This window comes from Phyllobates terribilis, unplaced genomic scaffold (assembly GCF_046119375.1).
Source record: "Phyllobates terribilis strain yellow unplaced genomic scaffold, ASM4611937v1 Scaffold_3__8_contigs__length_932513732, whole genome shotgun sequence".
Taxonomy (NCBI): domain Eukaryota; kingdom Metazoa; phylum Chordata; class Amphibia; order Anura; family Dendrobatidae; genus Phyllobates; species Phyllobates terribilis.
The window spans coordinates 594,227,619-594,255,503 of record NW_027362763.1 but is presented as its reverse complement, the minus strand read 5'-3'; positions in this window follow the sequence as shown (position 1 = coordinate 594,255,503).

Below are 27,885 nucleotides of genomic sequence, written 5' to 3'. Positions count from 1 at the left end.
AATATCAAGGACTCATCGGTCGAATCGCTCTGGAACTGAAATAGGAATGCTCACTGACATTTCCCCTCTCTGAAAGTGTGATAAACGCCGGAAAAATGACTAAGTCCAAAAAAAAATTTTTTAAACTTTTTTCAATTTTACCCCCGTGGGATATATATTCTACCCACACACATTTGGAACTCTCCTGGGGTACCCTCACACATATTATTCCCTCATTTAGCGGATATTTTCACAAAAAAGTGAAATTTTCAAAAATTCAGAAAATTGGCTGAAAACGACTAAATATCAAGGACACATCGGGCAAATCGCTCTGGAACTGAAATCGGAATGCTCACTGACATTTCCCCTCTCTGAAAGTCTGATGAACGCCGGAAAAATGACTAAGTCCAAAAAAGAATTTTTTTAAACTTTTTTCAATTTTACCCCCGTGGGATATATATTCTACCCACACACATTTGGAACTCTCCTGGGGTACCCTCACACATATTATTCCCTCATTTAGCGGATATTTTCACAAAAAAGTGAAATTTTCAAAAATTCAGAAAATTGGCTGAAAACAACTAAATATCAAGGACTCATCGGTCGAATCGCTCTGGAACTGAAATCGGAATGCTCACTGACATTTCCCCTCTCTGAAAGTGTGATAAACGCCGGAAAAATGACTAAGTCCAAAAAAAAAATTTTTTAAACTTTTTTCAATTTTACCCCCGTGGGATATATATTCTACCCACACACATTTGGAACTCTCCTGGGGTACCCTCCAACATATTATTCCCTCATTTAGCGGATATTTTCACAAAAAAGTGAAATTTTCCAAAATTCTGAAAATTGGCTGAAAACGACTAAAAATCAAGGACTCATCGGGCGAATCGCTCTGGAACTGAAATCGGAATGCTCACTGACATTTCCCCTCTCTGAAAGTCTGATAAACGCCGGAAAAATTACTAAGTCCAAAAAAGAATTTTTTTAAACTTTTTTCAATTTTACCCCCGTGGGATATATATTCTACCCACACACATTTGGAACTCTCCTGGGGTACCCTCACACATATTATTCCCTCATTTAGCGGATATTTTCACAAAAAAGTGAAATTTTCCAAAATTCAGAAAATTGGCTGAAAACGACTAAATATAAAGGACTCATCGGGCAAATCGCTCTGGAACTGAAATCGGAATGCTCACTGACATTTCCCCTCTCTGAAAGTCTGATAAACGCCGGAAAAATGACTAAGTCCAAAAAAGAATTTTTTTAAACTTTTTTCAATTTTACCCCCGTGGCATATATATTCTACCCACACACATTTGGAACTCTCCTGGGGTACCCTCACACATATTATTCCCTCATTTAGCGGATATTTTCACAAAAAAGTGAAATTTTCAAAAATTCAGAACATTGGCTGAAAACGACTAAAAATCAAGGACTCATCGGGCGAATCGCTCTGGAACTGAAATCGGAATGCTCACTGACATTTCCCCTCTCTGAAAGTCTGATAAACGCCGGAAAAATGACTAAGTCCAAAAAAGAATTTTTTTAAACTTTTTTCAATTTTACCCCCGTGGGATATATATTCTACCCACACACATTTGGAACTCTCCTGGGGTACCCTCACACATATTATTCCCTCATTTAGCGGATATTTTCACAAAAAAGTGAAATTTTCAAAAATTCAGAAAATTGGCTGAAAACGACTAAATATCAAGGACACATCGGGCAAATCGCTCTGGAACTGAAATCGGAATGCTCACTGACATTTCCCCTCTCTGAAAGTCTGATGAACGCCGGAAAAATGACTAAGTCCAAAAAAGAATTTTTTTAAACTTTTTTCAATTTTACCCCCGTGGGATATATATTCTACCCACACACATTTGGAACTCTCCTGGGGTACCCTCACACATATTATTCCCTCATTTAGCGGATATTTTTACAAAAAAGTGAAATTTTCAAAAATTCAGAAAATTGGCTGAAAACACTAAATATCAAGGACTCATCGGGCAAATCGCTCAGGAACTGAAATCGGAATGCTCACTGACATTTCTCCTCTCTGAAAGTCTGATAAACGCCGGAAAAATGACTAAGTCCAAAAAAGAACTTTTTTAAATTTTTTCAATTTTACCCCATGGGATATATATTCTACCCACACACATTTGGAACTCTCCTCGGGTACCCTCCCACATATTATTCCCTCATTTAGCGGATATTTTCACAAAAAAGTGAAATTTTCCAAAATTCTGAAAATTGGCTGAAAACGACTAAATATCAAGGACTCATCGGGCAAATCGCTCTGGAACTGAAAACGGAATGCTCACTGACATTTCCCCTCTCTGAAAGTCTGATAAACGCCGGAAAAATGACTAAATCCAAAAAAGAATTTTTTTAAACTTTTTTCAATTTTACCCCCGTGGGATATATATTCTACTCAGACACATTTGAAACTCTCCTGGGGTACCCTCACACATATTATTCCCTCATTTAGTGGGTATTTTCACAAAAAAGTGAAATTTTCAAAGATTCAGAAAATTGTCTGAAAACGACTAAGTATCAAGGACTCATCAGGCGAATCGCTCTGGAACTGAAATCGGAATGCTCACTGACATTTCCCCTCTCTGAAAGTGTGATAAACGCTGGAAAAATGACTAAGTCCCCAAAAAAAATTTTTTAAACTTTTTTCAATTTTACCCCCGTGGGATATATATTCTACCCACACACATTTGGAACTCTCCTGGGGTACCCTCACACATATTATTCCCTCATTTAGCGGATATTTTCACAAAAAAGTGAAATTTTCAAAAATTCAGAAAATTGGCTGAAAACTACTAAATATCAAGGACTCATCGGGCAAATCGCTCTGGAACTGAAATCGGAATGCTCACTGACATTTCCCCTCTCTGAAAGTCTGATAAACGCCGGAAAAATGACTAAGTCCAAAAAAGAATTTTTTTAAACTTTTTTCAATTTTACCCCCGTGGGATATATATTCTACCCACACACATTTGGAACTCTCCTGGGGTACCCTCACACATATTATTCCCTCATTTAGCGAATATTTTTACAAAAAAGTGAGATTTTCAAAAATTCAGAAAATTGGCTGAAAACAGCTAAATATCAAGGACTCATCGGGCGAATCGCTCTGGAACTGAAATCGGAACGCTCACTGACATTTCCCCTCTCTGAAAGTCTGATAAACGCCAGAAAAATGACTAAGTCCCAAAAAAAATTTTTTTAAACTTTTTCAATTTTACCCCTGTGGGATATATATTCTACCCACACACATTTGGAACTCTCCTGGGGTACCCTCACACATATTATTCCCTCATTTAGCGGATATTTTCACAAAAAAGTGAAATTTTCAAAAATTCAGAACATTGGCTGAAAACGACTAAAAATCAAGGACTCATCGGGCGAATCGCTCTGGAACTGAAATCGGAATGCTCACTGACATTTCCCCTCTCTGAAAGTCTGATAAACGCCGGAAAAATGACTAAGTCCAAAAAAGAATTTTTTTAAACTTTTTTCAATTTTACCCCCGTGGGATATATATTCTACCCACACACATTTGGAACTCTCCTGGGGTACCCTCACACATATTATTCCCTCATTTAGCGGATATTTTCACAAAAAAGTGAAATTTTCAAAAATTCAGAAAATTGGCTGAAAACGACTAAATATCAAGGACACATCGGGCAAATCGCTCTGGAACTGAAATAGTAATGCTCACTGACATTTCCCCTCTCTGAAAGTCTGATGAACGCCGGAAAAATGACTAAGTCCAAAAAATAATTTTTTTAAACTTTTTTCAATTTTACCCCCGTGGGATATATATTCTACCCACACACATTTGGAACTCTCCTGGGGTACCCTCACACATATTATTCCCTCATTTAGCGGATATTTTTACAAAAAAGTGAAATTTTCAAAAATTCAGAAAATTGGCTGAAAACACTAAATATCAAGGACTCATCGGGCAAATCGCTCAGGAACTGAAATCGGAATGCTCACTGACATTTCTCCTCTCTGAAAGTCTGATAAACGCCGGAAAAATGACTAAGTCCAAAAAAGAATTTTTTTAAATTTTTTCAATTTTACCCCATGGGATATATATTCTACCCACACACATTTGGAACTCTCCTGGGGTACCCTCCCACATATTATTCCCTCATTTAGCGGATATTTTCACAAAAAAGTGAAATTTTCCAAAATTCTGAAAATTGGCTGAAAACGACTAAATATCAAGGACTCATCGGGCAAATCGCTCTGGAACTGAAAACGGAATGCTCACTGACATTTCCCCTCTCTGAAAGTCTGATAAACGCCGGAAAAATGACTAAATCCAAAAAAGAATTTTTTTAAACTTTTTTCAATTTTACCCCCGTGGGATATATATTCTACTCACACACATTTGAAACTCTCCTGGGGTACCCTCACACATATTATTCCCTCATTTAGTGGGTATTTTCACAAAAAAGTGAAATTTTCAAAGATTCAGAAAATTGTCTGAAAACGACTAAGTATCAAGGACTCATCAGGCGAATCGCTCTGGAACTGAAATCGGAATGCTCACTGACATTTCCCCTCTCTGAAAGTGTGATAAACGCTGGAAAAATGACTAAGTCCCCAAAAAAATTTTTTTAAACTTTTTTCAATTTTACCCCCGTGGGATATATATTCTACCCACACACATTTGGAACTCTCCTGGGGTACCCTCACACATATTATTCCCTCATTTAGCGGATATTTTCACAAAAAAGTGAAATTTTCAAAAATTCAGAAAATTGGCTGAAAACTACTAAATATCAAGGACTCATCGGGCAAATCGCTCTGGAACTGAAATCGGAATGCTCACTGACATTTCCCCTCTCTGAAAGTCTGATAAACGCCGGAAAAATGACTAAGTCCAAAAAAGAATTTTTTTAAACTTTTTTCAATTTTACCCCCGTGGGATATATATTCTACCCACACACATTTGGAACTCTCCTGGGGTACCCTCACACATATTATTCCCTCATTTAGCGAATATTTTTACAAAAAAGTGAGATTTTCAAAAATTCAGAAAATTGGCTGAAAACAGCTAAATATCAAGGACTCATCGGGCGAATCGCTCTGGAACTGAAATCGGAACGCTCACTGACATTTCCCCTCTCTGAAAGTCTGATAAACGCCAGAAAAATGACTAAGTCCCAAAAAAATTTTTTTTAAACTTTTTCAATTTTACCCCTGTGGGATATATATTCTACCCACACACATTTGGAACTCTCCTGGGGTACCCTCACACATATTATTCCCTCATTTAGCAGATATTTTCACAAAAAAGTGAAATTTTCAAAAATTCAGAAAATTGGCTGAAAACGACTAAATATCAAGGACTCATCGGGCAAATCGCTCTGGAACTGAAATCGGAATGCTCACTGACATTTTCCCTCTCTGAAAGTCTGATAAACGCCGGAAAAATGACTAAATCCAAAAAAGAATTTTTTTAAACTTTTTTCAATTTTACCCCCGTGGGATATATATTCTACTCACACACATTTGGAACTCTCCTGGGGTACCCTCACACATATTATTCCCTCATTTAGTGGATATTTTCACAAAAAAGTGAAATTTTCAAAAATTCAGAAAATTGGCTGAAAACGACTAAATATCAAGGACTCATCAGGCGAATCGCTCTGGAACTGAAATCGGAATGCTCATTGACATTTCCCCTCTCTGAAAGTGTGATGAACGCTGGAAAAATGACTAAGTCCCCAAAAAAATTTTTTTAAACTTTTTTAAATTTTACCCCCGTGGGATATATATTCTACCCACACACATTTGGAACTCTCCTGGGGTACCCTCACACATATTATTCCCTCATTTAGTGGATATTTTTACAAAAAAGTGAAATTTTGAAAAATTCAGAAAATTCTCTGAAAACGACTAAATATCAAGGACTCATCGGTCGAATCGCTCTGGAACTGAAATAGGAATGCTCACTGACATTTCCCCTCTCTGAAAGTGTGATAAACGCCGGAAAAATGACTAAGTCCAAAAAAAAATTTTTTAAACTTTTTTCAATTTTACCCCCGTGGGATATATATTCTACCCACACACATTTGGAACTCTCCTGGGGTACCCTCACACATATTATTCCCTCATTTAGCGGATATTTTCACAAAAAAGTGAAATTTTCAAAAATTCAGAAAATTGGCTGAAAACGACTAAATATCAAGGACTCATCGTGCAAATCGCTCTGGAACTGAAATCGGAATGCTCACTGACATTTCCCCTCTCTGAAAGTCTGATAAACGCTGGAAAAATGACTAAGTCCAAAAAAGAATTTTTTTTAATTTTTTCAATTTTACCCCATGGGATATATATTCTACCCACACACATTTGGAACTCTCCTGGGGTACCTTCCCACATATTATTCCCTCATTTAGTGGATATTTTCACAAAAAAGTGAAATTTTCAAAGATTCAGAAAATTGTCTGAAAACGACTAAATATCAAGGACTCATCAGGCGAATCGCTCTGGAACTGAAATCGGAATGCTCACTGACATTTCCCCTCTCTGAAAGTGTGATAAACGCTGGAAAAATGACTAAGTCCCCAAAAAAATTTTTTGAAACTTTTTTCAATTTTACCCCCGTGGGATATATATTCTACCCACACACATTTGGAACTCTCCTGGGGTACCCTCACACATATTATTCCCTCATTTAGCGAATATTTTTACAAAAAAGTGAAATTTTCAAAAATTTAGAAAATTAGCTGAAAACAACTAAATATCAAGGACTCATTAGGCGAATCGCTCTGCAACTGAAATCGGAATGCTCTCTGACATTTCCCCTCTCTGAAAGTCTGATAAACGCGGGAAAAATGACTAAGTCCAAAAAAGAATTTTTTTATACTTTTTTCAATTTAACCCCCGTGGGATATATATTCTACCCACACACATTTGGAACTCTCCTGGGGTACCCTCACACATATTATTCCCTCATTTAGCGGATATTTTCTCAAGAAAGTGAAATTTTCAAAAATTCATAAAATTGGCTGAAAACGACTAAATATCAAGGACTCATTAGGCGAATCGCTCTGCAACTGAAATCGGAATGCTCTCTGACATTTCCCCTCTCTAAAAAGTCTGATAAACGCCGGAAAAATGACTAAGTCCAAAAAAGAATTTTTTTATACTTTTTTCAATTTAACCCCCGTGGGATATATATTCTAGCCACACACATTTGGAACTCTCCTGGGGTACCCTCACACATATTATTCCCTCATTTAGCGGATAATTTTACAAAAAAGTGAAATTTTCAAAAATTCAGAAAATTAGCTGAAAACAACTAAATATCAAGGACTCATCGGGCGAATCGGTCTTGAACTGAAATCGGAACGCTCACTGACAATTCCCCTCTCTGAAAGTCTGATAAACGCCAGAAAAATGACTAAGTCCCAAAAAAATTTTTTTTAAACTTTTTCAGTTTTACCCCCGTGGGATATATATTCTAACCACACACATTTGGAACTCTCCTGGGGTACCCTCACACATATTATTCCCTCATTTAGCGGATATTTTCACAAAAAAGTGAAATTTTCAAAAATTCAGAAAATTGGCTGAAAACGACTAAACATCAAGGACTCATTAGGCGAAACGCTCTGCAACTGAAATCGGAATGCTCTCTGACATTTCCCCTCTCTGAAAGTCTGATAAACGCCGGAAAAATGACTAAGTCCAAAAAAGAATTTTTTTATACTTTTTTCAATTTAACCCCCGTGGGATATATATTCTACCCACACACATTTGGAACTCTCCTGGGGTACCCTCACACATATTATTCCCTCATTTAGCGGATATTTTCACAAAAAAGTGAAATTTTCAAAAATTCAGAAAATTGGCTGAAAACGACTAAATATCAAGGACTCATCGGTCGAATCGCTCTGGAACTGAAATCGGAATGCTCACTGACATTTCCCCTCTCTGAAAGTGTGATAAACGCCGGAAAAATGACTAAGTCCAAAAAAAAAATTTTTTAAACTTTTTTCAATTTTACCCCCGTGGGATATATATTCTACCCACACACATTTGGAACTCTCCTGGGGTACCCTCCAACATATTATTCCCTCATTTAGCGGATATTTTCACAAAAAAGTGAAATTTTCCAAAATTCTGAAAATTGGCTGAAAACGACTAAATATCAAGGACTCATCGGGCAAATCGCTCTGGAACTGAAATCGGAATGCTCACTGACATTTCCCCTCTCTGAAAGTCTGATAAACGCCGGAAAAATGACTAAATCCAAAAAAGAATTTTTTTAAACTTTTTTCAATTTTACCCCCGTGGGATATATATTCTACCCACACACATTTGGAACTCTCCTGGGGTACCCTCACACATATTATTCCCTCATTTAGCGGATATTTTCACAAAAAAGTGAAATTTTCAAAAATTCAGAAAATTGGCTGAAAACGACTAAATATCAAGGACTCATCGGGCAAATCGCTCTGGAACTGAAATCGGAATGCTCACTGACATTTCCCCTCTCTGAAAGTCTGATAAACGCCGGAAAAATGACTAAGTCCAAAAAAGAATTTTTTTAAACTTTTTTCAATTTTACCCCCGTGGGATATATATTCTACCCACACACATTTGGAACTCTCCTGGGGTACCCTCACACATATTATTCCCTCATTTAGCGGATATTTTTACAAAAAAGTGAAATTTTCAAAAATTCAGAAAATTGGCTGAAAACAGCTAAATATCAAGGACTCATCGGGCGAATCGCTCTGGAACTGAAATCGGAACGCTCACTGACATTTCCCCTCTCTGAAAGTCTGATAAACGCCAGAAAAATGACTAAGTCCCAAAAAAAATTTTTTTAAACTTTTTCAATTTTACCCCTGTGGGATATATATTCTACCCACACACATTTGGAACTCTCCTGGGGAACCATCACACATATTGTTCCCTCATTTAGCGGATATTTTCACAAAAAAGTGAAATTTTCAAAAATTCAGAAAATTGGCTGAAAACGACTAAATATCATGGACTCATCAGGCAAATCGCTCTGGAACTGAAATCGGAATGCTCACTGACATTTCCCCTCTCTGAAAGTCTGATAAACGCCGGAAAAATGACTAAGTCCAAAAAAGAATTTTTTTAAACTTTTTTCAATTTTACCCCATGGGATATATATTCTACCCACACACATTTGGAACTCTCCTGGGGTACCCTCCCACATATTATTCCCTCATTTAGCGGATATTTTCACAAAAAAGTGAAATTTTCCAAAATTTTGAAAATTGGCTGAAAATGACTAAATATCAAGGACTCATCGGGCAAATCGCTCTGGAACTGAAATCGGAATGCTCACTGACATTTCCCCTCTCTGAAAGTCTGATAAACGCCGGAAAAATGACTAAATCCAAACAAGAATTTTTTTAAACTTTTTTCAATTTTACCCCCGTGGGATATATATTCTACTCACACACATTTGGAACTCTCCTGGGGTACCCTCACACATATTATTCCCTCATTTAGTGGATATTTTCACAAAAAAGTGAAATTTTCAAAGATTCAGAAAATTGTCTGAAAACGACTAAATATCAAGGACTCATCAGGCGAATCGCTCTGGAACTAAAATCGGAATGCTCACTGACATTTCCCCTCTCTGAAAGTGTGATAAACGCTGGAAAAATGACTAAGTCCCCAAAAAAATTTTTTTAAACTTTTTTCAATTTTACCCCCGTGGGATATATATTCTACCCACACACATTTGGAACTCTCCTGGGGTACCCTCACACATATTATACCCTCATTTAGTGGATATTTTTACAAAAAAGTGAAATTTTCAAAAATTCAGAAAATTGGCTGAAAACGACTAAATATCAAGGACTCATCGGGCGAATCGCTCTGGAACTGAAATCGGAATGCTCACTGACATTTCCCCTCTTTGAAAGTCTGATAAACGCCGGAAAAATGACTAAGTCCAAAAAAGAATTTTTTTAAACTTTTTTCAATTTTACCCCCGTGGGATATATATTCTACTCACACACATTTGGAACTCTCCTGGGGTACCCTCACACATATTATTCCCTCATTTAGTGGATATTTTCACAAAAAAGTGAAATTTTCAAAGATTCAGAAAATTGTCTGAAAACGACTAAATATCAAGGACTCATCAGGCGAATCGCTCTGGAACTGAAATCGGAATGCTCACTGACATTTCCCCTCTCTGAAAGTGTGATAAACGCTGGAAAAATGACTAAGTCCCCAAAAAAATTTTTTGAAACTTTTTTCAATTTTACCCCCGTGGGATATATATTCTACCCACACACATTTGGAACTCTCCTGGGGTACCCTCACACATATTATTCCCTCATTTAGCGGATATTTTTACAAAAAAGTGAAATTTTCAAAAATTTAGAAAATTAGCTGAAAACAACTAAATATCAAGGACTCATTAGGCGAATCGCTCTGCAACTGAAATCGGAATGCTCTCTGACATTTCCCCTCTCTGAAAGTCTGATAAACGCGGGAAAAATGACTAAGTCCAAAAAAGAATTTTTTTATACTTTTTTCAATTTAACCCCCGTGGGATATATATTCTACCCACACACATTTGGAACTCTCCTGGGGTACCCTCACACATATTATTCCCTCATTTAGCGGATATTTTCACAAAAAAGTGAAATTTTCAAAAATTCATAAAATTGGCTGAAAACGACTAAATATCAAGGACTCATTAGGCGAATCGCTCTGCAACTGAAATCGGAATGCTCTCTGACATTTCCCCTCTCTAAAAAGTCTGATAAACGCCGGAAAAATGACTAAGTCCAAAAAAGAATTTTTTTATACTTTTTTCAATTTAACCCCCGTGGGATATATATTCTAGCCACACACATTTGGAACTCTCCTGGGGTACCCTCACACATATTATTCCCTCATTTAGCGGATAATTTTACAAAAAAGTGAAATTTTCAAAAATTCAGAAAATTAGCTGAAAACAACTAAATATCAAGGACTCATCGGGCGAATCGGTCTTGAACTGAAATCGGAACGCTCACTGACAATTCCCCTCTCTGAAAGTCTGATAAACGCCAGAAAAATGACTAAGTCCCAAAAAAATTTTTTTTAAACTTTTTCAGTTTTACCCCCGTGGGATATATATTCTAACCACACACATTTGGAACTCTCCTGGGGTACCCTCACACATATTATTCCCTCATTTAGCGGATATTTTCACAAAAAAGTGAAATTTTCAAAAATTCAGAAAATTGGCTGAAAACGACTAAACATCAAGGACTCATTAGGCGAATCGCTCTGCAACTGAAATCGGAATGCTCTCTGACATTTCCCCTCTCTGAAAGTCTGATAAACGCCGGAAAAATGACTAAGTCCAAAAAAGAATTTTTTTATACTTTTTTCAATTTAACCCCCGTGGGATATATATTCTACCCACACACATTTGGAACTCTCCTGGGGTACACTCACACATATTATTCCCTCATTTAGCGGATATTTTCACAAAAAAGTGAAATTTTCAAAAATTCAGAAAATTGGCTGAAAACGACTAAATATCAAGGACTCATCGGGCAAATCGCTCTGGAACTGAAATCGGAATGCTCACTGACATTTCCCCTCTCTGAAAGTCTGATAAACGCCGGAAAAATGACTAAGTCCAAAAAAGAATTTTTTTCAACTTTTTTCAATTTTACCCCCGTGGGATATATATTCTACCCACACACATTTGGAACTCTCCTGGGGTACCCTCACACATATTATTCCCTCATTTAGCGGATATTTTTACAAAAAAGTGAAATTTTCAAAAATTCAGAAAAGTGGCTGAAAACGACTAAATATCAAGGACTCATCGGGCAAATCGCTCTGGAACTGAAATCGGAATGCTCACTGACATTTCCCCTCTCTGAAAGTCTGATAAACGCCGGAAAAATGACTAAGTCCAAAAAAGAATTTTTTTTAATTTTTTCAATTTTACCCCATGGGATATATATTCTACCCACACACATTTGGAACTCTCCTGGGGTACCCTCCCACATATTATTCCCTCATTTAGCGGATATTTTCACAAAAAAGTGAAATTTTCCAAAATTCTGAAAATTGGCTGAAAACGACTAAATATCAAGGACTCACCGGGCAAATCGCTCTGGAACTGAAATCGGAATGCTCACTGACATTTCCCCTCTTTGAAAGTCTGATAAACGCCGGAAAAATGACTAAGTCCAAAAAAGAATTTTTTTAAACTTTTTTCAATTTTACCCCCGTGGGATATATATTCTACTCACACACATTTGGAACTCTCCTGGGGTACCCTCACACATATTATTCCCTCATTTAGTGGATATTTTCACAAAAAAGTGAAATTTTCAAAGATTCAGAAAATTGTCTGAAAACGACTAAATATCAAGGACTCATCAGGCGAATCGCTCTGGAACTGAAATCGGAATGCTCACTGACATTTCCCCTCTCTGAAAGTGTGATAAACGCTGGAAAAATGACTAAGTCCCCAAAAAAATTTTTTGAAACTTTTTTCAATTTTACCCCCGTGGGATATATATTCTACCCACACACATTTGGAACTCTCCTGGGGTACCCTCACACATATTATTCCCTCATTTAGCGGATATTTTTACAAAAAAGTGAAATTTTCAAAAATTTAGAAAATTAGCTGAAAACAACTAAATATCAAGGACTCATCGGGCGAATCGCTCTGGAACTGAAATCGGAACGCTCACTGACATTTCCCCTCTCTGAAAGTCTGATAAACGCTCGAAAAATGACTAAGTCCCAAAAAAAATTTTTTTAAACTTTTTCAATTTTACCCCTGTGGGATATATATTCTACCCACACACATTTGGAACTCTCCTGGGGTACCCTCACACATATTATTCCCTCATTTAGCGGATATTTTCACAAAAAAGTGAAATTTTCAAAAATTCATAAAATTGGCTGAAAACGACTAAATATCAAGGACTCATTAGGCGAATCGCTCTGCAACTGAAATCGGAATCCTCTCTGACATTTCCCCTCTCTAAAAAGTCTGATAAACGCCGGAAAAATGACTAAGTCCAAAAAAGAATTTTTTTATACTTTTTTCAATTTAACCCACGTGGGATATATATTCTAGCCACACACATTTGGAACTCTCCTGGGGTACCCTCACACATATTATTCCCTCATTTAGCTGATATTTTCACAAAAAAGTGAAATTTTCAAAAATTCTGAAAATTGGTTGAAAACGACTAAATATCAAGGACTCATCGGGCAAATCGCACTGGAACTGAAATCGGAATGCTCACTGACATTTCCCCTCTCTGAAAGTCTGATAAACGCCAGAAAAATGACTAAGTCCCAAAAAATTTTTTTAAACTTTTTCAGTTTTACCCCCGTGGGATATATATTCTACCCACACACATTTGGAACTCTCCTGGGGTACCCTCACACATATTATTCCCTCATTTAGCGGATATTTTCACAAAAAAGTGAAATTTTCAAAAATTCAGAAAATTGGCTGAAAACGACTAAATATCAAGGACTCATTAGGCGAATCGCTCTGCAACTGAAATCGGAATGCTCTCTGACATTTCCCCTCTCTGAAAGTCTGATAAACGCCGGAAAAATGACTAAGTCCAAAAAAGAATTTTTTTATACTTTTTTCAATTTAACCCCCGTGGGATATATATTCTACCCACACACATTTGGAACTCTCCTGGGGTACCCTCACACATATTATTCCCTCATTTAGCGGATATTTTACAAAAAAGTGAAATTTTCAAAAATTCTGAAAATTGGCTGAAAACGACTAAATATCAAGGACTCATCGGGCAAATCGCTCTGGAACTGAAATCGGAAGATTCACTGACATTTCCCCTCTCTGAAAGTGTGATAAACGCCGGAAAAATGACTAAGTCCAAAAGAAAATTTTTTTAAACTTTTTTCAATTTTACCCCGTGGGATATATATTCTACCCACACACATTTGGAACATTCCTGGGGTACCCTCACACATATTATTCCCTCATTTAGCGGATATTTTTACAAAAAAGTGAAATTTTCAAAAATTCAGAAAATTGGCTGAAAACAGCTAAATATCAAGGACTCATCGGGCGAATCGCTCTGGAACTGAAATCGGAACGCTCACTGACATTTCCCCTCTCTGAAAGTCTGATAAACGCCAGAAAAATGACTAAGTCCCAAAAAAATTTTTTTTAAACTTTTTCAATTTTACCCCTGTGGGATATATATTCTACCCACACACATTTGGAACTCTCCTGGGGTACCCTCACACATATTATTCCCTCATTTAGCGGATATTTTCACAAAAAAGTGAAATTTTCAAAAATTCAGAAAATTGGCTGAAAACGACTAAATATCAAGGACTCATTAGGCGAATCGCTCTGCAACTGAAATCGGAATGCTCTCTGACATTTCCCCTCTCTGAAAGTCTGATAAACGCCGGAAAAATGACTAAGTCCAAAAAAGAATTTTTTTATACTTTTTTCAATTTAACCCCCGTGGGATATATATTCTACCCACACACATTTGGAACTCTCCTGGGGTACCCTCACACATATTATTCCCTCATTTAGCGGATATTTTACAAAAAAGTGAAATTTTCAAAAATTCTGAAAATTGACTGAAAACGACTAAATATCAAGGACTCATCGGGCAAATCGCTCTGGAACTGAAATCGGAATATTCACTGACATTTCCCCTCTCTGAAAGTGTGATAAACGCCGGAAAAATGACTAAGTCCAAGAAAAATTTTTTTTAAACTTTTTTCAATTTTACCCCGTGGGATATATATTCTACCCACACACATTTGGAACTCTCCTGGGGTACCCTCACACATATTATTCCCTCATTTAGCGGATATATTTACAAAAAAGTGAAATTTTCAAAAATTCAGAAAATTGGCTGAAACAGCTAAATATCAAGGACTCATCGGGCGAATCGCTCTGGAACTGAAATCGGAACGCTCACTGACATTTCCCCTCTCTGAAAGTCTGATAAACGCCAGAAAAATGACTAAGTCCCAAAAAAATTTTTTTTAAACTTTTTCAATTTTACCCCTGTGGGATATATATTCTACCCACTCACATTTGGAACTCTCCTGGGGTACCCTCACACATATTATTCCCTCATTTAGCGGATATTTTCACAAAAAAGTGAAATTTTCAAAAATTCAGAAAATTGGCTGAAAACGACTAAATATCAAGGACTCATTAGGCGAATCGCTCTGCAACTGAAATCGGAATGCTCTCTGACATTTCCCCTCTCTGAAAGTCTGATAAACGCCGGAAAAATGACTAAGTCCAAAAAAGAATTTTTTTATACTTTTTTCAATTTAACCCCCGTGGGATATATATTCTACCCACACACATTTGGAACTCTCCTGGGGTACCCTCACACATATTATTCCCTCATTTAGCGGATATTTTACAAAAAAGTGAAATTTTCAAAAATTCTGAAAATTGGCTGAAAACGACTAAATATCAAGGACTCATCGGGCAAATCGCTCTGGAACTGAAATCGGAATATTCACTGACATTTCCCCTCTCTGAAAGTGTGATAAACGCCGGAAAAATGACTAAGTCCAAAAAAAAATTTTTTTAAACTTTTTTCAATTTTACCCCGTGGGATATATATTCTACCCACACACATTTGGAACTCTCCTGGGGTACCCTCACACACATTATTCCCTCATTTAGCGGATATTTTCACAAAAAAGTGAAATTTTCAAAAATTCAGAAAATTGGCTGAAAACGACTAAATATCAAGGACTCATCAGGCGAATCGCTCTGGAACTGAAATCGGAATGCTCACTGACATTTCCCCTCTCTGAAAGTGTGATAAACGCTGGAAAAATAACTAAGTCCCAAAAAAAATTTTTTGAAACTTTTTTCAATTTTACCCCCGTGGGATATATATTCTATCCACACACATTTGGAACTCTCCTGGGGTACCCTCACACATATTATTCCCTCATTTAGCGGATATTTTCACAAAAAAGTGAAATTTTCAAAAATTCAGAAAATTGGCTGAAAACGACTAAATATCAAGGACTCATTAGGTGAATCGCTCTGGAACTGAAATCGCAATGCTCACTGACATTTCCCCTCTCTGAAAGTGTGATAAACGCCGGAAAAATGACTAAGTCCAAAAAAGAATTTTTTTAAACTTTTTTCAATTTTACCCCCGTGGGATATATATTCTACCCACACACATTTGGAACTCTCCTGGGGTACCCTCACACATATTATTCCCTCATTTAGCGGATATTTTCACAAAAAAGTGAAATTTTCAAAAATTCAGAAAATTGGCTGAAAACAGCTAAATATCAAGGACTCATCGGGCGAATCGCTCTGGAACTGAAATCGGAACGCTCACTGACATTTCCCCTCTCTGAAAGTCTGATAAACGCCAGAAAAATGACTAAGTCCCAAAAAAATTTTTTTTAAACTTTTTCAATTTTACCCCTGTGGGATATATATTCTACCCACACACATTTGGAACTCTCCTGGGGTACCCTCACACATATTATTCCCTCATTTAGCGGATATTTTCACAAAAAAGTGAAATTTTCAAAAATTCAGAAAATTGGCTGAAAACGACTAAATCTCAAGGACTCATCGGGCAAATCGCTCTGGAACTGAAATCGGAATGCGCACTGACATATCCCCTCTCTGAAAGTCTATTAAACGCCGGAAAAATGACTAAGTCCAAAAAAGAATTTTTTTAAACTTTTTTCACTTTTACCCCGTGGGATATATATTCTACCCACACACATTTGGAACTCTCCTGGGGTACCCTCCCACATATTATTCCCTCATTTAGCGGATATTTTACAAAAAAGTGAAGTTTTCAAAAATTCTGAAAATTGGCTGAAAACGACTAAATATCAAGGACTCATCGGGCGAATCGCTCTGGAACTGAAATCGGAACATTCACTGACATTTCCCCTCTCTGAAAGTGTGATAAACGCCGGAAAAATGACTAAGTCCAAAAAAAAATTTTTTAAAACTGTTTTCAATTTTACCCCCGTGGGATATATATTCTACCCACACACATTTGGAACTCTCCTGGGGTACCCTCACACATATTATTCCCTCATTTAGCGGATATTTTCACAAAAAAGTGAAATTTTCAAAAATTCAGAAAATTGGCTGAAAACGACTAAATATCAAGGACTCATTAGGTGAATCGCTCTGGAACTGAAATCGCAATGCTCACTGACATTTCCCCTCTCTGAAAGTGTGATAAACGCCGGAAAAATGACTAAGTCCAAAAAAGAATTTTTTTAAACTTTTTTCAATTTTACCCCCGTGGGATATATATTCTACCCACACACATTTGGAACTCTCCTGGGGTACCCTCACACATATTATTCCCTCATTTAGCGGATATTTTCACAAAAAAGTGAAATTTTCAAAAATTCAGAAAATTGGCTGAAAACGACTAAATATCAAGGACTCATCAGGCAAATCGCTCTGGAACTGAAATCGGAATGCTCACAGACATTTCCCCTCTCTGAAAGTCTGATAAACGCCGGAAAAATGACTAAGTCCAAAAAAGAATTTTTTTAAACTTTTTTCAATTTTACCCCCGTGGCATATATCTTCTACCCACACACAATTGGAACTCTCCTGGGGTACCCTCACACATATTATTCCCTCATTTAGCGGATATTTTTACAAAAAAGTGAAATTTTCAAAAATTCAGAAAATTGGCTGAAAACAGCTAAATATCAAGGACTCATCGGGCGAATCGCTCTGGAACTGAAATCGGAACGCTCACTGACATTTCCCCTCTCTGAAAGTCTGATAAACGCCAGAAAAATGACTAAGTCCCAAAAAAATTTTTTTTAAACTTTTTCAATTTTACCCCTGTGGGATATATATTCTACCCACACACATTTGGAACTCTCCTGGGGTACCCTCACACATATTATTCCCTCATTTAGCGGATATTTTCACAAAAAAGTGAAATTTTCAAAAATTCAGAAAATTGGCTGAAAACGACTAAATCTCAAGGACTCATCGGGCAAATCGCTCTGGAACTGAAATCGGAATGCGCACTGACATATCCCCTCTCTGAAAGTCTGATAAACGCCGGAAAAATGACTAAGTCCAAAAAAGAATTTTTTTAAACTTTTTTCACTTTTACCCCGTGGGATATATATTCTACCCACACACATTTGGAACTCTCCTGGGGTACCCTCCCACATATTATTCCCTCATTTAGCGGATATTTTACAAAAAAGTGAAGTTTTCAAAAATTCTGAAAATTGGCTGAAAACGACTAAATATCAAGGACTCATCGGGCGAATCGCTCTGGAACTGAAATCGGAACATTCACTGACATTTCCCCTCTCTGAAAGTGTGATAAACGCCGGAAAAATGACTAAGTCCAAAAAAAAATTTTTTAAAACTGTTTTCAATTTTACCCCCGTGGGATATATATTCTACCCACACACATTTGGAACTCTCCTGGGGTACCCTCACACATATTATTCCATCATTTAGCGGATATTTTCACAAAAAAGTGAAATTTTCAAAAATTCAGAAAATTGGCTGAAAACGACTAAATATCAAGGACTCATTAGGCGAATCGCTCTGGAACTGAAATCGGAATGCTCACTGACATTTCCCCTCTCTGAAAGTGTGATAAACGCCGGAAAAATGACTAAGTCCAAAAAAGAATTTTTTTAAACTTTTTTCAATTTTACCCCTGTGGGATATATATTCTACCCACACACATTTGGAACTCTCCTGGGGTACCCTCACACATATTATTCCCTCATTTAGCGGATATTTTCACAAAAAAGTGAAATTTTCAAAAATTCAGAAAATTGGCTGAAAACGATTAAATATCAAGGACTCATTAGGCGAATCGCTCTGGAACTGAAATCGGAATGCTCACTGACATTTCCCCTCTCTGAAAGTGTGATAAACGCCGGAAAAATGACTAACTCCAAATAAAAAAAAATTTCAACTTTTTTCAATTTTAACCCCGTGGGATATATATTCTACCCACACACATTTGGAACTCTCCTGGGGTACCCTCACACATATTATTCCCTCATTTAGCGGATATTTTCACAAAAAAGTGAAATTTTCAAAAATTCAGAAAATTGGCTGAAAACGACTAAATATCAAGGACTCATCGGGCAAATCGCTCTGGAACTGAAATCGGAACGCTCACTGACATTTCCCCTCTCTGAAAGTCTGATAAACGCCGGAAAAATGACTAAGTCTAAAAAAGAATTTTTTAAAACTTTTTTCAATTTTACCCCCGTGGGATATATATTCTACCCACACACATTTGGAACTCTCCTGGGGTATCCTCACACATATTATTCCCTCATTTAGTGGATATTTTCACAAAAAAGTGAAATTTTCAAAAATTCAGAAAATTGGCTGAAAACGACTAAATATCAAGGACTCATCGGGCAAATCACTCTGGAACTGAAATCGGAATGCTCACTGACATTTCCCCTCTCTGAAAGTCTGATAAACGCCGGAAAAATGACTAAGTCCAAAAAAGAATTTTATTAAACTTTTTTCAAATTAACCCCCGTGGGATATATATTCTACCCACACACATTTGGAACTCTCCTGGTTTACCCTCACACATATTATTCCCTCATTTAGCGGATATTTTTACAAAAAAGTGAAATTTTCAAAAATTCAGAAAATAGGCTGAAATCAACTAAATATCAAGGACTCATCGGGCAAATCGCTCTGGAACTGAAATCGGAATGCTCACTGACATTTCCCCTCTCTGAAAATCTGAAAAACGCCAGAAAAATGACTAAGTCCCAAAAAAAAATTTTTTTAACTTTTTCAATTTTACCCCTGTGGGATATATATTCTACCCACACACATTTGGAACTCTCCTGGGGTACCCTCACACATATTATTCCCTCATTTAGCGGATATTTTCACAAAAAAGTGAAATTTTCAAAAATTCTGAAAATTGGCTGAAAACGACTAAATATCAAGGACTCATCGGGCAAATCGCTCTGGAACTGAAATCGGAATATTCACTGACATTTCCCCTCTCTGAAAGTCTGATAAACGCCGGAAAAATGACTAAGTCCAAAAAAAAATTTTTTGAAACTTTTTTCAATTTTACCCCCGTGGGATATATATTCTACCCACACACATTTGGAACTCTCCTGGGGTACCCTCACACATATTATTCCCTCATTTAGCGGATATTTTCACAAAAAAGTGAAATTTTCAAAAATTCAGAAAATTGGCTGAAAACGACTAAATATCAAGAACTCATCGGGCAAATCGCTCTGGAACTGAAATCGGAATGCTCACAGACATTTCCCCTCTCTGAAAGTCTGATAAACGCCAGAAAAATGACTACGTCCAAAAAAGAATTTTTTTAAACTTTTTTCAATTTTGCCCCCGTGGGATATATATTCTACCCACACACATTTGGAACTCTCCTGGGGTACCCTCACACATATTATTCCCTCATTTAGCGGATATTTTCACAAAAAAGTGAAATTTTCAAAAATTCAGAAAATTGGCTGAAAACGACTAAATATCAAGGACTCATTAGCTGAATCGCTCTGGAACTGAAATCGCAATGCTCACTGACATTTCCCCTCTCTGAAAGTGTGATAAACGCCGGAAAAATGACTAAGTCCAAAAAAGAATTTTTTTTAACTTTTTTCAATTTTACCCCCGTGGGATATATATTCTACCCACACACATTTGGAACTCTCCTGGTTTACCCTCACACATATTATTCCCTCATTTAGCGGATATTTTTACAAAAAAGTGAAATTTTCAAAAATTCACAAAATAGGCTGAAATCAACTAAATATCAAGGACTCATCGGGCAAATCGCTCTGGAACTGAAATCGGAATGCTCACTGACATTTCCCCTCTCTGAAAATCTGAAAAACGCCAGAAAAATGACTAAGTCCCAAAAAAAAATTTTTTAAACTTTTTCAATTTTACCCCTGTGGGATATATATGCTACCCACACACATTTGGAACTCTCCTGGGGTACCCTCACACATATTATTCCCTCATTTAGCGGATATTTTCACAAAAAAGTGAAATTTTCAAAAATTCTGAAAATTGGCTGAAAACGACTAAATATCAAGGACTCATCGGGCAAATCGCTCTGGAACTGAAATCGGAATATTCACTGACATTTCCCCTCTCTGAAAGTCTGATAAACGCCGGAACAATGACTAAGTCCAAAAAAACATTTTTTTAAACTTTTTTCAATTTTACCCCCGTGGGATATATATTCTACCCACACACATTTGGAACTCTCCTGGGGTACCCTCACACATATTATTCCCTCATTTAGCGGATATTTTCACAAAAAAGTGAAATTTTCAAAAATTCAGAAAATTGGCTGAAAACGACTAAATATCAAGAACTCATCGGGCAAATCGCTCTGGAACTGAAATCGGAATGCTCACAGACATTTCCCCTCTCTGAAAGTCTGATAAACGCCAGAAAAATGACTAAGTCCAAAAAAGAATTTTTTTAAACTTTTTTCAATTTTACCCCCGTGGGATATATATTCTACCCACACACATTTGGAACTCTCCTGGGGTACCCTCACACATATTATTCCCTCATTTAGCGGATATTTTCACAAAAAAGTGAAATTTTAAAAAATTCAGAAAATTGGCTGAAAACGACTAAATATCAAGGACTCATCAGGCGAATCGCTCTGGAACTGAAATCGGAATGCTCACTGACATTTCCCCTCTCTGAAAGTGTGATAAACACCGGAAAAATGACTAACTCCAAATAAAAAAAATTTCAACTTTTTTCAATTTTACCCCCGTGGGATATATATTCTACCCAAACACATTTGGAACTCTCCTGGGGTACCCTCACACATATTATTCCCTCATTTAGCGGATATTTTCACAAAAAAGTGAAATTTTCAAAAATTCAGAAAATTGGCTGAAAACGACTAAATATCAAGGACTCATCAGGCGAATCGCTCTGGAACTGAAATCGGAATGCTCACTGACATTTCCCCTCTCTGAAAGTGTGATAAACGCCGGAAAAATGACTAAGTCCAAAAAAGAATTTTTTTTAACTTTTTTCAATTTTACCCCCGTGGGATATATATTCTACCCACACACATTTGGAACTCTCCTGGTTTACCCTCACACATATTATTCCCTCATTTAGCGGATATTTTTACAAAAAAGTGAAATTTTCAAAAATTCAGAAAATAGGCTGAAATCAACTAAATATCAAGGACTCATCGGGCAAATCGCTCTGGAACTGAAATCGGAATGCTCACTGACATTTCCCCTCTCTGAAAATCTGAAAAACGCCAGAAAAATGACTAAGTCCCAAAAAAAAATTTTTTAAACTTTTTCAATTTTACCCCTGTGGGATATATATGCTACCCACACACATTTGGAACTCTCCTGGGGTACCCTCACACATATTATTCCCTCATTTAGCGGATATTTTCACAAAAAAGTGAAATTTTCAAAAATTCAGAAAATTGGCTGAAAACGACTAAATATCAAGGACTCATCGGGCAAATCTCTCTGGAACTGAAATTGGAATGCTCACTGACATTTCCCCTCTCTGAAAGTCTGATAAACGCCGGAAAAATGACTAAGTCCAAAAAAGAATTTTTTTAAACTTTTTTCAATTTTACCCCCGTGGGATTTATATTCTACCCACACACATTTGGAACTCTCCTGGGGTACCCTCACACATATTATTCCCTCATTTAGCGGATATTTTTACAAAAAAGTGAAATTTTCAAAAATTCAGAAAATTGGCTGAAAACGATTAAATATCAAGGACTCATTAGGCGAATCGCTCTGGAACTGAAATTGGAATGCTCACTGACATTTCCCCTCTCTGAAAGTCTGATAAACGCCAGAAAAATGACTAAGTCCAAAAAAGAATTTTATTAAACTTTTTTCAAATTAACCCCCGTGTGATATATATTCTACCCACACACATTTGGAACTCTCCTGGTTTACCCTCACACATATTATTCCCTCATTTAGCGGATATTTTTACAAAAAAGTGAAATTTTCAAATATTCAGAAAATAGGCTTAAATCAACTAAATATCAAGGACTCATCGGGCAAATCGCTCTGGAACTGAAATCGGAATGCTCACTAACATTTCCCCTCTCTGAAAATCTGAAAAACGCCAGAAAAATGACTAAGTCCCAAAAAAAAATTTTTTAAACTTTTTCAATTTTACCCCTGTGGGATATATATTCTACCCACACACATTTGGAACTCTCCTGGGGTACCCTCACACATATTATTCCCTCATTTAGCGGATATTTTCACAAAAAAGTGAAATTTTCAAAAATTCAGAAAATTGGCTGAAAACCACTAAATATCAAGGACTCATCGGGCAAATCGCTCTGGAACTGAAATCGAAATGCTCACTGACATTTCCCCTCTCTGAAAGTCTGATAAACGCCGGAAAAATGACTAAGTCCAAAAAAGAATTTTTTTAAACTTTTTTCAATTTTACCCCCGTGGGATATATATTCTACCCACACACATTTGGAACTCTCCTGGGGTACCCTCACACATATTATTCCCTCATTTAGCGGATATTTTCACAAAAAAGTGAAATTTTCAAAAATTCAGAAAATTGGCTGAAAACGACTAAATATCAAGAACTCATCGGGCAAATCGCTCTGGAACTGAAATCGGAATGCTCACAGACATTTCCCCTCTCTGAAAGTCTGATAAACGCCGGAAAAATGACTAAGTCCAAAAAAGAATTTTTTTAAACTTTTTTCAATTTTACCCCCGTGGGATATATATTCTACCCACACACATTTGGAACTCTCCTGGGGTACCCTCACACATATTATTCCCTCATTTAGCGGATATTTTCACAAAAAAGTGAAATTTTCAAAAATTCAGAAAATTGGCTGAAAACGACTAAATATCAAGGACTTATCGGGCAAATCTCTCTGGAACTGAAATTGGAATGCTCACTGACATTTCCCCTCTCTGAAAGTGTGATAAACGCCGGAAAAATGACTAAGTCCAAAAAATAATTTTTTTAAACTTTTTTCAATTTTACCCCCGTGGGATATATATTCTACCCACACACATTTGGAACTCTCCTGGGGTACCCTCACACATATTATTCCCTCATTTAGCGGATATTTTTACAAAAAAGTGAAATTTTCAAAAATTCAGAAAATTGGCTGAAAACGATTAAATATCAAGGACTCATTAGGCGAATCGCTCTGGAACTGAAATCGGAATGCTCACTGACATTTCCCCTCTCTGAAAGTGTGATAAACGCTGGAAAAATGACTAACTCCAAATAAAAAAAAATTTCAACTTTTTTCAATTTTACCCCCGTGGGATATATATTCTACCCACACACATTTGGAACTCTCCTGGGGTACCCTCACACATATTATTCCCTCATTTAGCGGATATTTTCACAAAAAAGTGAAATTTTCAAAAATTCAGAAAATTGGCTGAAAACGACTAAATATCAAGGACTCATTAGCTGAATCGCTCTGGAACTGAAATCGCAATGCTCACTGACATTTCCCCTCTCTGAAAGTGTGATAAACGCCGGAAAAATGACTAAGTCCAAAAAAGAATTTTTTTAAACTTTTTTCAATTTTACCCCCGTGGGATATATATTCTACCCACACACATTTGGAACTCTCCTGGGGTACCCTCACACATATTATTCCCTCATTTAGCGGATATTTTCACAAAAAAGTGAAATTTTCAAAAATTCAGAAAATTGGCTGAAAACGACTAAATATCAAGGACTTATCGGGCAAATCTCTCTGGAACTGAAATTGGAATGCTCACTGACATTTCCCCTCTCTGAAAGTCTGATAAACGCCGGAAAAATGACTAAGTCCAAAAAAGAATTTTTTTAAACTTTTTTCAATTTTACCCCCGTGGGATATATATTCTACCCACACACATTTGGAACTCTCCTGGGGTACCCTCACACATATTATTCCCTCATTTAGCGGATATTTTCACAAAAAAGTGAAATTTTCAAAAATTCTGAAAATTGGCTGAAAACGACTAAATATCAAGGACTCATCAGGCGAATCGCTCTGGAACTGAAATCGAAATGCTCACTGACATTTCCCCTCTCTGAAAGTGTGATAAACGCTGGAAAAATAACTAAGTCCCAAAAAAAATTTTTTGAAACTTTTTTCAATTTTACCCCCGTGGGATATATATTCTACCCACACACATTTGGAACTCTCCTGGGGTACCCTCACACATATTATTCCCTCATTTAGCGGATATTTTCACAAAAAAGTGAAATTTTCAAAAATTCAGAAAATTGGCTGAAAACGACTAAATATCAAGGACTCATTAGGTGAATCGCTCTGGAACTGAAATCGCAATGCTCACTGACATTTCCCCTCTCTGAAAGTGTGATAAACGCCGGAAAAGTGACTAAGTCCAAAAAAGAAGTTTTTTAAACTTTTTTCAATTTTACCCCCGTGGCATATATATATTCTACCCACACACATTTGGAACTCTCCTGGGGTACCCTCACACATATTATTCCCTCATTTAGCGGATATTTTCACAAAAAAGTGAAATTTTCAAAAATTCAGAAAATTGGCTGAAAACGACTAAATATCAAGAACTCATCGGGCAAATCGCTCTGGAACTGAAATCGGAATGCTCACAGACATTTCCCCTCTCTGAAAGTCTGATAAACGCCGGAAAAATGACTAAGTCCAAAAAAGAATTTTTTTAAACTTTTTTCAATTTTACCCCCGTGGGATATATATTCTACCCACACACATTTGGAACTCTCCTGGGGTACCCTCACACATATTATTCCCTCATTTAGCGGATATTTTCACAAAAAAGTGAAATTTTAAAAAATTCAGAAAATTGGCTGAAAATGACTAAATATCAAGGACTCATCAGGCGAATCGCTCTGGAACTGAAATCGGAATGCTCACTGACATTTCCCCTCTCTGAAAGTGTGATAAACGCTGTAAAAATAACTAAGTCCCAAAAAAAATTTTTTGAAACTTTTTTCAATTTTACCCCCGTGGGATATATATTCTACCCACACACATTTGGAACTCTCCTGGGGTACCCTCACACATATTATTCCCTCATTTAGCGGATATTTTCACAAAAAAGTGAAATTTTCAAAAATTCAGAAAATTGGCTGAAAACGACTAAAGATCAAGGACTCATTAGCTGAATCGCTCTGGAACTGAAATCACAATGCTCACTGACATTTCCCCTCTCTGAAAGTGTGATAAACGCCGGAAAAATGACTAAGTCCAAAAAAGAATTTTTTTAAACTTTTTTCAATTTTACCCCCGTGGGATATATATTCTACCCACACACATTTGGAACTCTCCTGGGGTACCCTCACACATATTATTCCCTCATTTAGCGGATATTTTCACAAAAAAGTGAAATTTTCAAAAATTCAGAAAATTGGCTGAAAACGACTAAAGATCAAGGACTCATTAGCTGAATCGCTCTGGAACTGAAATCACAATGCTCACTGACATTTCCCCTCTCTGAAAGTGTGATAAACGCCGGAAAAATGACTAAGTCCAAAAAATAATTTTTTTAAACTTTTTTCAATTTTACCCCCGTGGGATATATATTCTACCCACACACATTTGGAACTCTCCTGGGGTACCCTCACACATATTATTCCCTCATTTAGCGGATATTTTCACAAAAAAGTGAAATTTTCAAAAATTCAGAAAATTGGCTGAAAACGACTAAATATCAAGGACTCATCGGGCAAATCGCTCTGGAACTGAAATCGGAATGCTCACTGACATTTCCCCTCTCTGAAAGTCTGATAAACGCCGGAAAAATGACTAAGTCCAAAAAAGATTTTTTTTAAACTTTTTTCAATTTTACCCCCGTGGGATATATATTCTACCCACACACATTTGGAACTCTCCTGGGGTACCCTCACACATATTATTCCCTCATTTAGCGGATATTTTCACAAAAAAGTGAAATTTTCAAAAATTCAGAAAATTGGCTGAAAACGACTAAATATCAAGAACTCATCGGTCAAATCGCTCTGGAACTGAAATCGGAATGCTCACAGACATTTCCCCTCTCTGAAAGTCTGATAAACGCCGGAAAAATGACTAAGTCCAAAAAAGAATTTTTTTAAACTTTTTTCAATTTAACCCCCGTGGGATATATATTCTACCCACACACATTTGGAACTCTCCTGGGGTACCCTCACACATATTATTCCCTCATTTAGCGGATATTTTCACAAAAAAGTGAAATTTTCAAAAATTCAGAAAATTGGCTGAAAACGACTAAATATCAAGGACTCATCAGGCGAATCGCTCTGGAACTGAAATCGGAATGCTCACTGACATTTCCCCTCTCTGAAAGTGTGATAAACGCTGTAAAAATAACTAAGTCCCAAAAAAAATTTTTTGAAACTTTTTTCAATTTTACCCCCATGGGATATATATTCTACCCACACACATTTGGAACTCTCCTGGGGTACCCTCACACATATTATTCCCTCATTTAGCGGATATTTTCACAAAAAAGTGAAATTTTCAAAAATTCAGAAAATTGGCTGAAAACGACTAAAGATCAAGGACTCATTAGCTGAATCGCTCTGGAACTGAAATCGCAATGCTCAGTGACATTTCCCCTCTCTGAAAGTGTGATAAACGCCGGAAAAATGACTAATCCAAAAAAGAATTTTTTTAAACTTTTTTCAATTTTACCCCCGTGGGATATATATTCTACCCACACACATTTGGAACTCTCCTGGGGTACCCTCACACATATTATTCCCTCATTTAGCGGATATTTTCACAAAAAAGTGAAATTTTCAAAAATTCAGAAAATTGGCTGAAAACGACTAAATAT